General features: G+C 40.7%; 1 non-coding gene across 1 annotated transcript; it reads left to right on the forward strand.

Annotated features, from left to right (window-relative positions):
- The first annotated feature begins 6021 nt into the window (after window positions 1–6021).
- TRNAR-UCU (transfer RNA arginine (anticodon UCU)) lies at window positions 6022–6092 on the forward strand. The gene has a single exon. It is a non-coding gene; the product is annotated as a tRNA-Arg (tRNA).
- Window positions 6093–6303: the final 211 nt, after the last annotated feature.

The following is a 6303-nucleotide window of genomic DNA, read 5'->3' on the forward strand; positions in this document are numbered from 1 at the left end:
ATGGAAAGTGGGTGGAGTCTCAAAAGAGCAGCTTTTGAGGTCTATTTGGCAGGGGAGGAATAATACACACCCTCTCATCTACCACAGTTTAAAGGGCTTAGCTTTGGTGACCAGGGAACTGGGGGTTAAGGGGGGTGCTCAGTTTGTACATTGTCTCACTGTTCTTAGGCACTGCCTGCCCATCCACCCACAGGATTGATAATAATTGCAAAACCTGCCATATAATGAGTGTCTACCTGAGTCAGGCTAACATCTTCTCTGGAAGGTGGGGATTGTTATTCTCCTCTTAGAAAGAAACTAAATTTTAGAGTGATAAGTAACTTTTCCAAGGTTTCACAACCAAGAAATGAATCAAGTCTCTATGACTCCAAATCATGAATGTTTGGTCTACTGTCGCTATTCTCTTACTGTGTATCTGTACTTCCAGAAAAAAGGGGAAAAACAAGAAAGATATTTAAGCTTATCATTTCTTTTTATTTTTTAACTATAGCATTCTTCTCTCTCTGCTTGAAAAAGGTTGATGGAAAAAAAGTTGAGGCAAATGACTTAAAATCTTAAAATGAGATTTGGGGTAGTCTGTGGTTTTTACTTCTCTGTGTAGTCCCTCCATGAAGGCAGATAATCAAAAGTTGGTTTTACCTTTCTGTTTATTGATCTGTCTAACCATATGCTTATCTACCTGTGCTCTCTAACGTGGGAAAGGTCATTGTTCATGAAATTGAGTTTGGAATATCTATCAATGAAATAGTCTTTGCTGATCGAACTGTAATATCCTTTAATGGAACACCTGGTGCAATGGGGGCACTTCCTGTTTTTCCCGTCTCTGATATTCTCATTTGTTTGAAGTTAAAAACAAAACAAAACATCATTGTACATGGTAATTTTCTGTGGCCAAGAAAGATATTAGGACTAAAGATCAAGTTGTTCAGAACTTGGTGACCCTGTGTGTGTCAGAGTAGAACTGTGTTTTGTAGGGTTTTCAATGTCTGATGTTTTGGAAAGTAGATCACCATGCTTTTTTTCTGAGGCATCTCTGGGTGGACTTGAACCTCCAACCTCTCAGTTAGCAGCTGAGTGTGTTAACCATTTGTACTACCCAGGGACTCCCCACAAAATTTAGGGCAGATGAAAATGGCGAAAGAAACATAGGCTCCCCATGCTATCCCTTGATTCCTATTATAGAATTCAAAGCTATATTCTTTATTCTGTAGTGACAGTTTTGGACTTTTGTCATATTTTCAAGCTGTTCTTGCTTATTGACATTTTGTCTGAACAGCTCTGACCAAAATATCCCTTTATAGAGATTCCCTCCTGCTGGTCAGTCCATGCTGCTAAACAAGCCGTGAGAGAGTGCTACGCAGAAAATGCGGTGCCTCAGGATAAATACAGCAAGAGACGCACAGCTAGGGCCTTGCACCTCTTCCACTTGTTTAAATGTTTATACAAAAAAAAAAAAAAAAAGAAAAGACTAAGATTTCATTCTCTCTGTGTGGGCTAGATAGCTTCCTCACTGAATCACTTTTCTCTTAAGTTCTCTTAAGGTTTGGGCTCTGGTGATACATTATAAGAACCATGACTGTATTTCTGACCAGGCCATGTAGGGCAAGGGGATGGCCAGGGCAGGACTATGGGATGTGGTGGGGTAAGAAATATGAAAGGAGCTAATTTATTCCATTAGCCATGAGCTAGCGGATGGATGGAGGGAGGATGGAGCCATGGGAAAGTCAAGGGCTTTGGAGTGACACAGGCCTTGATTCAACAGAAGAATGAAAGAAACCATTATCTTAACTCTGCTTATATGTGTGGTGAGTGTTAGGGTTTTTCTGGCTAGGCCTATCCTTGGCCTTAAAAGACAGAAGAATACAGTGGAGAGTGGTGAGGAGAATCTGCTCCAGGTGATACTGTCCCGCTAGACATTCAGGCTTCATCCATTTCCTGTGGTGTCACCTTAGTCAGTTACTTAACTTTCCTAAGCCCAAGCCATCTCAGCTATGAAAGAGGAATAATGGCATTGCATACCACATAGGATTGTTCTGAGAATTAAATGAAATGGGATCCAGAACACAGTCAACTGTTCAAAAATGTTAAATAAAAAGTTTTATTCCTCTGCTACTAACCTTTACTCTCTACTATCTTGGCTATGTGTCAGTTTGCCGTACTGTGGGGAGTTGCATGTTACTGTGATGCTGGAAGCTATGCCACCGGTATTCAGACACCAGCAGGGTCACCCATGGCGGACAGGTTTCACCTGAGCTTCCAGACACTAAGACAGACTATGAAGAAGAACCTGGCAGTCTACTTCTGAAAAGATTTAGCCAGTGAAAACCCTATGAATAGCAGTGGAACATTTTCTGATATAGCCAGAAGATGAGCCCCTCGGGTTGGAAGTCGCTCAAAAGATGACTGGGGAAGAGCTTCCTCTGCAAAATAGAGTGGACCTTAATGATGCGGATGGAGTTAAACTCTCAGGACCTTCTTTCGCTGATGTGGCACGACTCAAAATGAGAAGAAACAGCTGCAAACATCCATTAATAATCAGAACATGGAATGTACAAAGTATGAATCTAGGAAAATTGGAAATTGTCAGAAATGAAATGGAATGCATAAACATCGATATCCTAGGCATTAGTGAGCTGAAATGGACTGGTATTGGCCATTCTGAATCAGACAATCATATGGTCTACTATGCTGGGAATGACAACTTGAAGAGGAATGGCATTGCATTCATCATTAAAAAGGACATTTCAAGATCTATCCTGAAGTACAATGCTGTCAGAGATAAGATAATATCCACAAGGAAGACCAGTTAATATGACTATTATTCAAATTTACGTACCAACCACTAAGGCCAAAGGTGAAGAAATTGAAGATTTTTACCAGCTTCTGCAGTCTGAAATTGATCAAACATGCAATCAGGATGCATTGATAATTACTAGTGATTAGAATGTGAAAGTTGGAAACAAAGAAGAAGGATGGGTAGTTGGAAAATATGGCCTTGGTGATTGAAACAAAGCCAGAGATCGCATGACAGAATTTTGCAAGACCAATGAATTCTTCATTGCAAATACCTTTTTTCATCAACATAAATGGTGACTATACACATGGATCTCACCAGATGGAATACACAGGAATCCAATCGACTACATCTGTGGAAAGAGACAATGGAAAAGCTCAATATCATTAGTCAGAACAAGGCCAGAGCCTACTGCAGAACAGACCTTCAATTGCTCATATGCAAGTTCAAGTTGAAACTAAAGAAAATTACAAGTCCACAAGAGCCAAAGTATGACCTTGAGTATATCCCACCTGAATTTAGAGATCATCTCAAGAATGGATTTGATGCACTGAACACTAATGACTGAAGACCAGATGAATTATGGGATGACATCAAGGATATTATACATGAAGAAAGCAAAAGGTCATTAAAAAGACAGGAAAGAAAGAAAAGGCCAAAATGGATGTCAGAAGAGACTCTGAAACTTGCTCTTTAAAGTCATGTAGCTAAAGCAAAAGGAAGAAATGATGAAGTAAAAGAACTGAACAGGAGATTTCAAACGGCAGCTTGAGAAGACAAACTTTATTATGATGACAGGCAAAGAGCCGGAGATAGAAAACCAAAAGGGAAGAGCATGCTCAGCATTCCTCAAGCTGAAAGAACTGAAGAAAAAATTCAAGCCTCGAGTTGCAGTAGTGATGGATTCTATGGAGAAAATATTAAATGACACAGGAAGCATTAAAAGAAGATGGAAGGAATACACAGAGTCACTATACCAAAAAGAATTGGTCAACATTCAACCATTTCAAAAGGTGGCATATGATCAGGAACTGCTGGTACTGAAGGAAAAAGTCCAAGCTGCACTGAAAAAAAAAATTTTTTTTTTTTTCACTGAAGGCATTAGTAAAAAACAAGGCCCCAGGAATTGATGGAATGCCAATTGAGATGTTTCAACAAACAGATGCAGTGCTCACTCATCTAGGTCAAGAAATTTGGAAGACAGCTATCTGGCTAAACGACTGGAAGAGATCCATATTTATGCCTATTCCCAAAAAAGGTGATCCAACTGAATTCAGAAACTATTGAACAATATCATTGATATCACATGTAAGTAAAATTTTACTGAAGATCATTCAAAAGTGGTATATCGATAGGGAACTGCCAGAAATTCAGGCTGGATTCAGAAGAGGATGTGGAACCAGGGATATCATTGCCGATGTCAGATGTATCTTGGCTGAGATAAGAGAATACTAGAAGGATGTTTACCTGTGTTTTATTGACTATGCAAAGGCATTTGACTGCATGGGTCATAACAAATTATGAATACTATTTCAAAGAATGGGAATTCCAGAACACTTAATTGTGCTCACGAGGAAACTGTAAATGGATCAAGAGGCAGTTGTTTGGACAAAACAAGGGAATACTGCATGGTTTAAAGTCAGGAAAGGTGTGCATCAGGGTTGGACTCTTTCACCATACCTATTCAATCTGTATACTGAGCAAATAATACGAGAAGCTGGACTATGTGAAGAAGAACGGGGCATCAGGACTGGAGGAAGACTCATTAACAACCTGCGTTGTGCAGATGACTCAACCTTGCTTCCGGAAAGTGAAGAGGACTTGAAGCACTTACTGATGAAGATCAAAGACCACAGTCTTCAGTATGGATTGCACCTCAACATAATGATAACAAAAGTCCTCACAACTGGACCAATAAGCAACATCATGATAAATGGAGAAAAGATTGAAGTTGTCAAGGATTTCATTTTACTTGGATCCACAATCAACGCCATGGAAGCGGCAGTCAAGGAATTAAAAGATGCATTGCATTGGGCAAATATGCTGCAAAAGACCTCTTTAAAGTGTTGAAAAGCAAAGATGAAGACTTAGATGAAGACTAAGGTGTGCCTGACCCAAGCCATGGCATTTTCGATCTTGTTATATGCATGCGAATGCTGGACAATAAATAAGGAAGACAGAAGAATTGATGCCCTTGAATTGTGGTGTTGGTGAAGAATATTGAATATAGCACGGACTGCCAAAAGAGTGAACAAATTTGTCTTGGAAGAAGTACAACCAGAATGTTCCTTAGAAGCAAGGATGAGGAGACTACGTCTTATCTACTCTGGACATGTTGTCAGGAGGGATCAGTCCTTGGAGGAGAATATCATGCTTGGTAAAGTACAAGGTCAGCAATGTAGAGAAAGACCCTGAAAAAGCTGGATAGACACAGTGGCTGCAACAACGGGCTCAAGCATAACAGCAATTGTGGCCATGGTGTAAGACAGGGCAGTGTTTCGTTCTGTTGTACCTAGATAGTGTCGCTATGGATCAGAATCGACTTGACAGCACCTAACAACAACAACACATTGGCTAAAAGGGGTCAGCTTTTTGTTTCAAGAATAGGTCTTCTTCTCGAAACTCTTGAAATCACTTTTTGGATCACACATGCGGCAAAAAAAAAAAAAAAATGTGGCAGCCGCGAAAAATTCCCTCAAAGGCTTCTCAGGACATTTTCAGGATTGCTCACCCTCCTGGGGCAGGTCCCAGGTCACCCGAGGAGGGGGTTTTTGAAAAAACTTGCTTTGTTTCTAACATTCAACCCTGATAATCCTGGTATCTGTGCAGGCAGGGCAACTTGGATGATGACTATCTGACTGCCAGCCCATTTCATACTTGCAAGCATGGCTGGAGCTTGTGGATCTTATTGTTGTTTGTGGAATCAGTCTTTTTTTTTTTTTGGCGAGGCTTCTGTAAGGTAGCTCTGTGAAGAGAGAAGATCAAGGGATTTGGAATCAGATTTAGAATTTTAACTATGAGATTTGGTACCTCGGTAGCCTTGGGCAAATTCCAGTCCTGGAGCATGAGTTCCTTTATCTTTAAAAGAGAGGTGAAACAATAATGGCACTTAGCTCATGGTTTTCTGGTGGTGATTAGATAACGTATGTGAGGCAGATAGCACAGTGGCAGGCATGTGGTACATGCTCTTTCTTTCTCTATCTGTGTGTGCGTGTGTGTATACGGTGGCATTGGTGGTTCAGTGGTAGAATTCTTGCCCTCTATGCAGGAGACCTGGGTTTGATTCCCAGCCGATACATCTCCTGCACAGCCACCATCTGTCTGTCACTGGAGGTTTGTGTGTTGCTATGATGCTAGACAGGCTTCAGTGGAGCTTCCCGATTAAGACAGACTAGAAAAAAAGGCCTGGCAATCTACTTCTGAAGATCAGCCAGTGAAAACTGTAGGGGTCATAATTGTCTAAACTGCAACTCATCGTGGGTGTGGCACACGACTGGGCAGAGTTTTGT

This window comes from Loxodonta africana, chromosome 12, assembly GCF_030014295.1.
Source record: "Loxodonta africana isolate mLoxAfr1 chromosome 12, mLoxAfr1.hap2, whole genome shotgun sequence".
In the NCBI taxonomy this organism is placed as follows: domain Eukaryota; kingdom Metazoa; phylum Chordata; class Mammalia; order Proboscidea; family Elephantidae; genus Loxodonta; species Loxodonta africana.